Genomic DNA, 13,731 nt, shown 5'->3' with positions numbered 1-13,731 from the left:
TCAGATGGCAGGTGTTGTCAAGGGTGGGTAGTGATCTATCTATATTGGAAATGTGGAAAACATGAAGGGTCATTTTATCATGCTTGGTGGACCTGTAATAAAGCTAGAAAATTTTGGGTTCAAATACACAAAGTGATCCAAGAATTTTAAAGATTAATATTCAACTGAGACCAGAACTTTTCTAGCTGAAGCTAATGGACAGACAACTAGACAAGACTTATGGATCATCGGTTTTGTATGTGGTAACTGCTGTGAGATTATTATATGCACAAGAATGGAAAGACTCTGAAATACCCACAATGGAGGAATGGCTGGTGAAGATGACAGAATTTGCAGAGATGGCAAAATTAACTTGTTTGATTAGGGAGAAGACAGTAAGTATATTTAGTCAGTGACTAGAAATCTTGTGGACTTTTTGTTGAAAATGGAAAAAAAAGGAATGGTGATTTATGAGTTTGATGATTAAAAAGGGTAGAATATGGAAAGAAGGGAACCATGATGTAACCTTAGAGAGAGACGATAAAATATAAATGTTTATAACTGCTGTAGAGAAGATCAGAAGCCTCCTTTATATCTTTTCCCCTTTTCCTTTTGTCTTTTTTCTTTCACTTCTTTTCTATTATCACTTTTACTTTACTTTCCCTTTTCTTTAAATTTGTATTGTTTTTACTTTGCAAAAAAATTCTTTTAACAAAAAATAATTTTAAAAAAGAGTGGGTGGTGATCTGGAAGAGCATTTTCCTACCATAGAAATTATGATTTGTTTGATAAGGCCTCAGAAAAGCAGATCCAAGACAGGGAAACAACAGCCCTTCCATATTCCTTAGCATGAATTAACACACATTCTCAGCCACTGATAATGTCCACAGCCACTGTGTCCATCTCTAACCTGTTGGGAAGTGACTGACTGAGGGGCCAAGATGGAGGAAATGTTAGTCTTTCAGCTCTGAAGGGTGAGTTGGGGCCAGCAGTTCAGATTAGGCAGCTGTTTCTTTGTAGCAGTGATGAACCCTTTTTGGTAGTAACATAATTACTTCAAAATCTGAGAGTCCCTCTGCTGAGAATATTGAAAGGCCTATTTGCTTATGCTGCCTTGTATTCTACTCAGGGGCATTAAAAAGTGAAGATACCAGCTGCTAAGTTGACTTTTTTTTTGGTCTCCCACCTGCTTCTACCCCAAAGTCCACCCTTGATGGTGGATCATGGTTCCAAAAATGCGATCAAGATGGGAAAAGATGCTCCTGAAAATTGAAAGAAATCACCAGATCTTCCACCAGGATGCCGGCATGAGCAAAGGAAGAAGATAACAGTTGGAGATTCCTGTTTATATTTGTCAAGCTGTTCAGGAGTCTTAAAAATAAAATCATAATTTTTTTTAATCAAAAGATTCTTACAATTCTTTTCCTTTTGGAGAAAAAGGCTATTTTATGTAACCCTTTTAAATTCTTTTTAAAAACCTAATAAACATTTTAGAATCATATTTCTTATTTCAATTGTTCACATTAGCCTAAATTCAGCCCCAAATATCCTATGCTAATACTAAGGGGTGCTAACAAAATTGCATCTTATTCCTTTTCTTACTTCATGTATATCAGTGTTTTGTTTTTAAATCTCTCAACTCATTTCCCAGATAAATTTTTAAAAAGGGGGTGTGGCTGTATCACCTTTTAATGCTATAAAGCACTTTTAAAAAAAGTTGTCACACCTGAAGTGTGGGAACAGGATTTTGGCATTGTTTTTAAAATTAGCGTTGTTATAATTGAAGGAGCATTTAGACTCAGTTCCAAAAGGGAGTTGCAGAGGTGTGAACCTGATGCTTGTCTGCTTCTTAAAACTGCTGAGCTACTAACACACACACAAACCCCATAGCAATTATAATATCAGTCCCAAAATACCCCTAAGGAAGGTACAAAAAAGCTTTGTGTGTGTGTTTGTGTCCCAGTCTTGGCTCAGAGCATCTACCTGTGTTTCTCAACCTTGGCCACTTGAAGACGTGTGAACTTCAACTCCCAGAATTCCCTAGCCAGCAATGGCTGGGGAATTCTGGGAGTTGAAGTCCAGATGTCTTCAAGTGGCCAAGGTTGAGGAACATTGAAATAGAGGTTGTTCCAGAATTCTGTAGGCCTCTCAGTTCCACTAAGATATATTTTGCCTGGCAGCAAAGTTGGAGCAAACATAGTATCAAATGTCACTGCAGTTGGGGATCATATTTTTTTACAGGGTCTCGTAAAATAGTCATTTCCCCTGCAGGTTGGAAAACAAATTCAGCAAGGATTTATGTGTTGGAATTCTGGAAGTGAGTAGAATATTTCAGAGTGCAGATGGAAGAGGTGTTGCATTTGTGACAGGTAGTTTATAGGAGAACAAAAACATCTGTTGGAAAAAAATTGCAGTTGGCTGGGTAGAACCATTCTGCCAGAGATAGGGATATTTTACCTACAGAGAACATTAAAATGGTATACCCCACCTCCTCTCCAAAGTGGTACAATCCCCTCTACCTCCTGAGGATTATGACACCTTTTGACATTTATGGCTTTTTTTTTAATCTGGAGGATCAGAGGTTGGCCGTCTGCTAGCTGTTTCCTCATAGCTTCGTTGATCTGATAAGTTTGCAAGGAAAAGCAAATCAAATTCTTTGCAGGAAATATAAGACATATTAGGAACTACAGTTATTGATGGTTTGTGGGTAGAAATGCAGACAAAAGCTGCTTTGAGAGAATGAAATATTCACAAACATTCTGACTGCTTTCAAACATTGTTGTAAGCCATTGTTTCTTTGAGCATGGTTTACTGAATAAAACAGAAACTGCTTGTTTTTCCCCAAAGCCATAATCCATACTTTAGAAATTGTAATGACTGGTTTAGCCCAACAGGGCAAGTCACAAACAGATCATGTTTTGATGTAATGTGTTGAGAGAACCTAGCCAATATAGGTAGAAAAAATTGCCTTGAGGTCACGGCATGCTCACAAACACTCCCAGTGGTTGATTCAGGGCTTTGAACTAAGCCTTTGTTTCCATAACCACAGATTATTGAATAAACTACAGCTGGCTGGGTTCAAACAACATGTGAAGCCAAAACCAAATCATTCCCATTATGGTTTAATGTGTTTTGTGAAGTCTGCTGATGAAGGAACAGGCAATGCTCTGAGATTATCAACAGGCTGGAGATGGGGTAGAAGACAGAGCCAGCCCCTTGGCTGAAATTATGCTGAATATCAGAAGCTGAATGCTATTATGTTCTTAGGAAGCAAAGGAGACCAGCTAAGTCAGTGTTTTTCAAACTTGGCAACTCTGAGATGTGTGGACTTCTACTCCCAGAATTCCCCAGCCAAGTTTGAAAAACACTGATCTAACTTAAGGTGCAAAATTGGAGGTCCTTGTTGCTCCAGAAATCCCCAGAGACTCCCAGAAGGGAATATTTATTAATTGCATGACTAAGGAGTAATCCTGTCAGCAATATTTAATTTGAAGTCCATTTAAATGTAAACAAATTAAGAAGAAATGTAGTTTCTCTCGTGGCTCCAGTTATAACTTCTTGGAGAGGTGCCCTTAGCATGATACACACTCAGCCACCTAGTATGGCTCCCACCTCAGATCTGAAGAACAGGTGAGAAGCTTGAGGTGGCCCTCCAGATATTGGGCTACCACACTCATCAGCTCCAAACCAGTATGGCCAATGGTCATACAAGACTGGAGTTGTAACCCAATGACCTTTAGAAGGCCACAGATTCCCTACAGCAGATCTAACCCAAGAGATGAATAAGGTGGTACAGTGAGGAGGAACTTCCACGCCATTTAGGCCAGTGCTTCTTAAACATTTTGCTCTCAGGATCCCTTCCCACTTTTAAAAATCATGGAGGACCCCAAAAGAGCTTTTGTCTGTATGGGTTATATTTACCAATATTTACCATAGTAAAAATTAAAATGGATGCATTTGTAGAATATTTATTTATTGAATCATGTAAAAATAATATTAAACCCATTAGATTTGATTTATTTATTCATTCATATATTTTATTTATTTATTTAGATATTAACCTAAATAAAATATTTTTATGAAAAAAAAACCCTATATTTTTTAAACCATGACATTGTTTTAAATTTTTGCAAATATCTTCAGTATCTTGCTAATAATTTTGATTTTGTGGACCCCTGAGAGGGCCTTGGTGGACCCCCAGGAGTCCTTGGACCATACTTTAAGAAACACTGATTTAGGTTATCTCCACAACTGCAGCTAACCATGGCATGAACATGCCCTCACAACCTCTTTATTCTGTGCTGTCCCATGATGTTGGTTGCATCTCATCCTCAGCCCAAGATTGAGACAAGCTGAAGTTGTCCTTAGGTGTAGGTAAAGGTAAAGGTTTCCCTTGACATTAAGTCCAGTCATGTCCGACTCTAGGGGGCGGTGCTCATCTCGGTTTCAAAGCCGAAGAGCCGGTGTTTGTCCGTAGACACTTCCTCCGTGGTCATGTGGCCGGCATGACTAAACAGAACACCGTTACCTGCCCGCCGAAGCGATACCTATTTATTGACTCACATTTGCATGTTTTCGAACTGCTAGGTTGGCAGGAGCTGGAACTAGCAACGGGAGCTCACCCTGTCATGCGGATTTGAACCGCCGACCTTCCGATCGGCAAGCTCAGCAGCTCAGCGGTTTAACCCGCAGTTCCACTGCGTCCCATGTCCTTAGGTGTACTGGTTTGAAAATAGTGTTGTCCCATTAAGCCAATAGCCAACCAACAGCAGTTTAAGGATGAAGACAATCTGCTGCCTCTCATATTTCTTCTTCATTTAGGGCAGTGTTTCTCAACTTTGAAGATATGGGGACTTCAACTCCCAGAATTCTCCAGCCAGTCCCCATATCTTCAAGTTCAAAGTTGAGAAACACTGATTTAGGATGTGTCCCCATTTGCTCTTACCCATGGCATGAATATGCCTTCACAAAAAAATTTTCTGCTGTGTCTCCATGAAGTTGCCCTTATCCCTGGCTTATGAGGGAGACAGCCTTAAGTCATCCTTAGCTGTACCAGTATAATATTTCCCCCTTATTCCAATACTCTCCAAGGAGAGCCTTCAGGTTGTTAAAATCCATTAGGATCTCTTACCCATTAGAGCAGTGTTTTTCAACCTTGGCAACTTTAAGATGTGTGAACTTCAACTCCCAGCATGCTGGCTGGAGAATTCTGGGAGTTGAAGTCCACACATCTTAAAGTTGCCAAGCTTGAATAACACCGATCTAGGCTTAATAGCTCCAGAGACCATTATTGTTTGTCTGTTGTATATGTTTGATTGTTGCAGGACCCCACAGTGTACAAGCCATAAGCTATATCATCTCATACTGCTACAAGAAATTTGGGGAGACAAACATTTGGGGATCTGCTTCTCTTGTAGGGAGCTATGACTTTTCAGCACATGGCTATCTATTTCAGAGAAAAGGAGTGGGATATACAGGAGAGAGACACCATACAGATCAAATGGAGAAAAACTGCAGAAATTTACAGAGGAAGGAAATACCTTTTCTTGGTAGGAAAGCAAGTGGGTGTGATACAGCAGCCTTCTCTAAGTGGCCTCCTTGAAAAATGAACTTCAGCTCCCAATATTCTCTGTAACAATGGCCACCCTGGCTGGGGAATTCTAGGAATCAAAGCCCATACAAGGGCAACTGTACCTAGATAAATGAAGCAATGATTTGGAGTGATAGTGTGGGCTGGGCACATACTGGGGCCAAGTAGCTCAACCCTGTTAGGCAGATCCTAATACAAGGCAGAATGAGACAATTGCCCCAGGGAGCAAATTTTGGAGGTTGTAGAAGACATTGATGGATTGATTAACTGATTCATTGACTGACTGACTGACTGACTGACTGACTGACTGACTGACTGATACAGCAAGCTGACCCTGAGTAGCATACAATTCCCAAATCCATCACCTGGGTTCAAAACTGACAAGATAAACAGGGTGTAATGTTCTTGTGCAGTTTTAATTTTTTAATAAGATACGAACAATCTATTAAATGCAACAGAGAAGGAATTTATGCAAGATTTAAATAAAATGCCACTAGATCCAATTTATTTATTTATTTGTTTATCAAATTTGTCACCGCCCATCTCCTCCGACCGGAGGGACTCTGGGCGGTTTACAATACAGAATAAATATACAATTAAATTCTAATAAAATCCCATTAAAACTAAAACTAAAACAATTTCTTAACTACCCCAGCTCATAAAATCCAGATGGCTGTGATCTCATTCAGTCCTTGCATGGGACGGGCACTTCTAGGCACTAGCCAACCGCAGGCATAACTATCCCCCTCCCCGCCCCAGGCCAGGTGGCAGAGCCAGGTCTTCAAGTTCCTCTGGAGCGATGGGGCTGACCTCACCTCCGGGGGCAGCATGTTCCAGAGGGCGGGAGCTTCTGCAGAGAAGGCCCGCCTCCTAGACCCCAGATGGAATTCTCTTATCGACGGGGTCTGCAACATGCCCTCTCTGCGCGATTGGTGATCATGCCAGGTGATCAGTCAAATACAGCTGCAGAGCCTGTTTGGAGAGCTTCAGAATTATGCTGTGCTTTGTACCTCAAATGATGGCGAGCATCCTGAAAGCTAACATTCTTACAAAGAAATATGCTGAATCTGTTGCATCTTGTATTGAAGTGAAGTGATTAACCACTGAAATTGCACAAAGACTTTAAAGACATCCTGTAAATCAGAACTAACAATCACAATACAACTAGACCTAAACTGGGAATCTAAACACTCAAAAGCGAAGAACCGTGTTGAAGGAAACAACCAGGTGTAACCTGCACACTGTGAGTTCTTCTGCCGTCCTGCAGGGAGAAGATAACGTTCCTTGGGTAGAGCTGAACAAACAAAACAAAACAAAAATATAGGAAGATGCTACCATCTTGAGCAACACAATTGGATTATGTTCTATCTCTCTCTCTCTCTCTCTCTCTCTAGCTACCTACCAACTATAATTGTGGATTGACCATTCCTGGAGGCTCCACCTAGCTAATGAAGGATTGGCCCCTTTTGGAAGTCCTGCTTGAATGCTGTGATAGTTTGGGGCACCATCCAAGTTTGAAAAAGCCTATGGGCACTGCAGCCAAGAAAGCAAGTGAGGATGGGGCTTATAGCCTGGGGATCAGTGGGGAGAAAGGCAAAAGCGGTTTGGAGTACGCAAAATTATTTTTATCTCAGCTGAATCAAGGATTTGCCCGGCTGTGCAATGGCGTCTCTGTTCGTTGCTGAATTTTCCAGAGCTTCTTCGGAACTATTTCTCTTCCCACAAGAGATGACTGTGGTGAAGCCAGATTGCACAAAGCAGCTTTTAGTGGGTTTCAGCTGAAAGGGGGAGGGAAGGCAAAGAGAGATTAAAAAAAGAAAAGACGGGGCTGGGGGCTGGGCTGTTCCTCCGGCGAAGAAGCAATGCTTTGGACCTCTTTTTAAAAGGAACGACCTGGCTTATGAAATCAGAAGTTGAACGTCTGCATTGCAGCACAGGGCTCCCTCTCTAGCATCCGCTCCTTAGCGCCTGGTCAGGGACTTGGTGCTCGCAACTGGTCTCAACTACGCCTGCTCGTATAAACCACATCTCTCCAACCCTTCGGGAGATGATGTCCTCTTCTCCCAGGCTCTGGGCCTTTGATTCTCGCTCTGTGCTGTTCAAAGATAAACCATTTCTCTGAAGGGACAACAGCAGTTGCATGTTCAAGGGATGGGCCATAACGCCCATCCCTCAAAACTCTTCTTCGGAGGCAAGCTTCCTAGCCAGCCATCAGAAATCACCGTCTTGTATCGTGGTCTCCTTGTGGTAGATAAGGATCCCCTCTGCTCTTAAAGAAATGCTGCCAAGCAAAGGAAGGCACCAGAGTGCTTGCAGGTAGCTCGTAGGAGCCATTTTGAGAGAACGGCCACAATGGTGCCCTCAGAAATTTCACAGAGTGCTTCTTGGTCCCGACCCCTGACTTTGGCCCTCCTCCTCCTCCTCCTCCTCCGTCAGAATTCACCTTTGCACGCACCAGCTTTCTGCACCTATAAGCCTATTGACTGTGCTCGCTCAGCAGCACATATACTAAAATTGGAACAACACAGAAAAGATTAGCAGCGACCTGAGTGAATGACGATAAGCCACTAGAGGCGACAGATGCCGACGCAGGCAGCAGAGGGATTCTGCATTTTTATCTTCATCCTTTGTCTCAAAGACTTATTTAGCATGTTTGCAGGTATACTGTTGGTTAGATTGAAAATCTTGAGTTTTCAGCACTTCCTTCCTCTTTCAATTCAATCCTCTTTCTCTTCTAGCGTTCACTGTCTCAGCTCTGGCACCCGACCAATTGCTGGAGAGTTCGTGCGGGATCTTAGCTGTCGACAGACTTGAATCAGTCTCTCGTCACAAGGCTTTTTCCTAACTTAAGCGTATCTTTCTTTTCTTCCCTACAAGCACCAGCCTCAAGAATACTTTCTTACGTCTAGTGTTCTCCTGTCCACGCGTTCTTTCCGCCCTACAGAGCTGTCTGCTCTGCAACAGTTGTTCTGTTGGGTCTTCCATCTTGTTTTTCTGCAGAAAATCCATGCTTAAAAAAAAACCCAGAATAGATTAGTGCAATTACTTTAGTAGTATGCCTCTGTCTTTTTTACTAGAGACATGGTTTCAACATGTGTGCAGTAACGTTGGCAAGCAACCCTATCATCAGACTATTATCTTTCTGGAAGAGAAGGACTGTTTCCTCAGTGTTCTTAAGCCATCATCTTTTAATTAGCTCCAAAATTCGTATTTGGCTGCATTCTGAAAATACTGAAAAATGTTTTTGCTGCAGCACTCAACTGGGTGATCGTCACAGCACTATACTGATCATTTTGAAACTGATTAAGCCAACCCTCCCTGTTTCCTCTCTGCTGCCAACACAGCACAGATATTCAACCTGCACTTTACACAGAAGGGCTCTGTAACAGGATGGGAGCGTTTAAATAGGGAATGAAAACAATTGCAGAATAGGGTCTAGGTTAAGAAAAGATCTTTTTAGTTTAAAGCAATCCAGTTTTTAAAAAATGTGGGTACAAAAATAGCTTGGAACTGAGTGGGCGCTCTTGGAGGGTGGAAGCCACAACTCTCTTCTCAATCTTCTGGAGGTCATCTAATGCCCCTGGATGGGTGGTCGGGCCTAGATTTTTCAGCCCCTCCTTTTTTTTAAGAGTAGAAATGGAAGAAGGATGCTTTTGAGTGATAAACTGTTCCCATTCTCACCCTACCCAGTCCTTTGAAAATCAGCATGTATTGCACCATCCAAATTCAGCCATGTTCGCAGTGTGATCTTGGGGTACAAATGGGTTGCTGGGGGCCATATAGAGAGTGTAAGTTTCCCATCCCTATTTTCAATATTATCAGATTTATTTTTGACTCGATCACGTGCACTGATGTGGATGGGACATAACAGAGATGGAGAGGATAAAAACACAGAATTTCTAGTTAAAATGCAAGAAAGATAGATAGCTGATCCAAGAAAATCTGGTGGTAGATCAGTAAATGCTGCTTGTAAAAGTTACTTCGCTTGAGTTATTTTGATACCCAGGGCAGAAAACTCTATCAAAAAACAAAACCGAACAAAACAAAACCACACCCCTCTCCTTGGGATAAATACTTTAAGTAATTTGTTGCCTTTTCATATCACCTAAAATCAGGACATTAATGCAGGTGGCCCTATCATTTGGCAGATGTACTAAAGTGGCTGTGAAGAAAAGCCTTACGGAGAACCCAGAATCTGGGAAAACTACGTGCTGATAGGAAGGTAGAAAGCTTGGGAGTAGGGTGTAGGAATTTCATTTGTAGATTTGAACTAAGGCAGCCAATTAAAAGAAGCTTAAAGGAGGGAGGTGCCCAGCATTTGTTTTGTGGAATTTATTTTCGTTTCAGGCCTCTGTGGTCTTTGAAGATGTATATTTCATAGATGATAGGCAAAGGCTGCCAAACTGAGAATAGATGGATTTGTGCAAGGATTCCACCCTTTCCTAAATTGGCCTCTTCTCTTGATTTGCTTGTAATCTGTTGGCTCTCATAGTCTGAATTAAGCTCTTCAAAAACCCAAATCAACTCATCCACCCCCACCCCCCAATCAGGCTGAAGCCAATTTAGTGGCCTGCTAGAACCACTGAAATGGAGCAGAGCTTATAACACAGCTGAGAAGCTGGCACAGAAAATTATCTTAGATAGCTTCAATGAGCACATCAGAGAAACACAGGTTACTGATCTTACACACTCAGCCCTCCCAAGCATAAAGAATCACACGCTTAGACACATTAGGTTAAGAAGTAAAAGAATTTCTTACTGACTTTATTGTTGTTTCTGCTACATCCATCTTGGTGGAAAAGATGAAGTTCCTTTGTTCTTCTTTTCTTTCTAAATACTTAGTTTTGCCCTAAACTCTCAGCCCTACAACTGCCAAGAGCTGTGTGGAAGAAAGGGGAATTCCAGACCCACCACATGGTGCCCAGAATGGAGGAGAGCAGCACACATCCCTCTGCTTGCTTCTGGTGGAGAAGAAGGAAGAGAGAAAGAAGAAGTGGGAGTGGCAACAAACAGCTTTTTCAGAGTTGCATTGTGGGACAACTCAATTTGCATGCTAATTCACATGCTGATGAGGCATGCTGGATTTGCCAGGACTTCCAACACAGGTCTCTTGTAGAATCATAGAAATGTACAGTTAGAAGAGACCACAAAGATCATCTAGTCCAGGAAATGATGATGCAGGAAAACCAATTAAATCTTCCTTGAAAGGTGGCTGCCCAGCCTCTTCTCAGAAACCCCCCGAGATGGAGAAACCACAACTTCCATAGGTCCAAGGGTCTACTCTTGTACAGATCTTGCTGTCTCAAAGTTTTTCCCCGTATTTAAACAAAATCATTGGTAGTTGCAACTTCCCTCTGTTATTTATGGATCTAGTGTCTATAAACATGGAAAATAGCTCTTAACCATCTTCCCTGTAGCTTCCCTTTAGGTACCAGAACATGGCTATTGTGTCTTTCCTGAGAATTTTTTTCTTCAAACAAAACATCCCCAGTTCCTCCAGGGCAAGTTCCCAAGTCCCCATATCATATCGGTTGCCCTCCTCTGAACCTTCTCCATCCTGTCAAGATCTTCTGGAAATGTGGTACCCAAAATCGCCAGGAAGGTGAGTGAGAAACTGCATGGATTTAGTCTCCAAGAAATGAGACTGGCCATAAAATGGTACAACCTTAGGGTCGTCTTCAGGTCCACGGCACAAAACACCTTGCTAACCAATTTTAGGGGGCAACGTTTTTCCACAGGAAAGTAATTCAAAACCTTTTTCTTGTGAAGATTTGATAGGGGTTCAGAGGTGAATGGACCTTGCCAAGCACATGAATGGGATATTGCGTGGTACTCTAAGGCATTACAAGAGAATCCTCTGTGTTGGGGCCTTGGTGAAGGTATCTCAACAGATACTACACACCACCTCTTTAACATCATGCCTAAACACAAACACCCACACACACTGCCTTTGAGTCAGTCTTGGCGACAGCCTGGACTGGTCCCTGCAGTTTTCTTGGCAAGGTTTTTCAGAAGTGGTTTGCCCTTGCCTCTTCCTTCCTAGGGCTGAAAGAGAGGGACTAGCCCAAGGTCACCCAGCCGGCTTTCGTGCCTAAGGCGGGACTAGAACTCTCCTACCACGCCTGATGGGCTCTTGGGCTGAGAGGGAGGGACTGGCCCCAGGTCACCCAGCCGGCTTTCGTGCCTAAGGCGGGACTAGAACTCTCCTACCACGCCTGATGGGCTCTTGGGCTGAGAGGGAGGGACTGGCCCCAGGTCACCCAGCCGGCTTTCGTGCCTAAGGCGGGACTAGAACTCAGGGTCTCCTGGTGCTTTAACCACTACAGTAGACTGGCTGTCTGGAATAGAAATATCTATTCGGTTTTGAATTACTTTCCTGTGGAAAAACGTTGTCCCCTAAAATTGGTTAGCGAGGTGTTTTGTGCCGTGGACCTGAAGACGACCCTAAGGTTGTACCATTTTATGGCCAGTCTCATTTCTTGGAGACTAAATCCATGCAGTTTCTCAGTCTTTGTTCTGGAGCAGCATAGGCTGCTCTTGCTTGGCTGCGTACATTCAGGAATGGCCCTGCTTGCTCTTTATACTAAATTGTGGGGGGCACCAGGATGCTGCCTTCTCACAGCTTTATTTTCCATGTACTTTATTGTGTCTCTTAAATTAGAAGGGTTCGAGATTCGATCCTTTGTTTTCCACTAGCAGATTTTTAAGATGTCTCTTTTCATTGTTGTATCCTTTTGATCATTGGCAAACCTATCTTGATGAAGACATCAATGAGGGTGGTTGTGTATTTCATGTTAAAAGCACACATGCACGCACAGCCTCACGTTTTTTCTCATTTGTAGTTTTTCGACTATTTGCCCTAATATTTTGCAGAATGTTTAATGCAATAATGTTTATGATATAGCTGTACTTAATGTTTATTTTGCCAGCCCCAAAGAGGACAGAAACTACATGGGATGCTGTCCCTACCACAGGGAGTTATATGCTTCCGTTCTCTTCGTTTCTTTTTGCACGCATTTTAAAATGTGTAAAAAATCTCCCATATGAACCACGAACGGACATTTCTTTCCAGACCTGCAATTTCCCCCCTGCCCCAAATATGAAGGTTGCTTTTCTTGGCAAGCAACGTTCTAGGGCAGAGGTGGGCAGCTTTTGGTTTGTGGGCCTAATGTGGTTTGCAAAGCTGCTGTGTCCTGCCCAAGACCCTCTCCTGTTCCCCAGACCCACCATCTTGGGTTGGAACATCAAAGTGGTTCTTTCCACTACTTTGGAACTAGTAGTTGAAGATACTTCCAAATGGAGGTTGGCGTGTTGTGAACATCACCACCACCAAGTTTGGAAGTGTCGCTTTTAGCTCACGTAGACATCCTGACTGACTTGTTGTTGTTTATTCGTTTAGTCGCTTCCGACTCTTCGTGACTTCATGGACCAGCCCACGCCAGAGCTTCCTGTCGGTCGTCAACACCCCCAGCTCCCCCAGGGATGAGTCCGTCACCTCTAGAATATCATCCATCCACCTTGCCCTTGGGCGGCCCCTCTTCCTTTTGCCCTCCACTCTCCCTAGCATCAGCATCTTCTCCAGGGTGTCCTGTCTTCTCATGATGTGGCCAAAGTATTTTAGTTTTGCCTTTAATATCATTCCCTCAAGTGAGCAGTCTGGCTTTATTTCCTGGAGGATCGACTGGTTGGATCTTCTTGCAGCCTGACTGACTTACAGGTTAGCTTTTCCAAGCTGTGGCCTTCCAGACGGGATGGACCACAGCTGGTTGGGAATTGTGGCACTCGTAGTCTACTCTGTTGGAGGGCTATCAGTTAGGGAAGGTAAGTCTATAAGTTTACACGTGGCCCGCCAAGCAGCCTTGTGTGGCTCGCTGGCATTTTTTGAAAAATAACCAATGAACTGCCACCAAACGTTGCCAGGAAGGTTCCACCACCACCTAGATTTTTGCAACCACTTCCGTCCTAAAATACATGCCACCAAGTGCCTCCAGGCCTCACAGGCACTGCCAGCTCCATTGCTGCCTCTGCGTGGCTGGCACTGAATAGCTGATCAGCGTGCCAGCTATTCCTTTGTGGCCTGTGTGTTTTTTAAGGTATTAATCTGGCCTTTTCTCCACTATGGGTTGTGCAGGGCTAGCCTATAGGTTCAGGAAATATAAATC

This window comes from Candoia aspera, chromosome 2, assembly GCF_035149785.1.
Source record: "Candoia aspera isolate rCanAsp1 chromosome 2, rCanAsp1.hap2, whole genome shotgun sequence".
Taxonomy (NCBI): domain Eukaryota; kingdom Metazoa; phylum Chordata; class Lepidosauria; order Squamata; family Boidae; genus Candoia; species Candoia aspera.
This window is presented reverse-complemented; position numbering follows the sequence as displayed.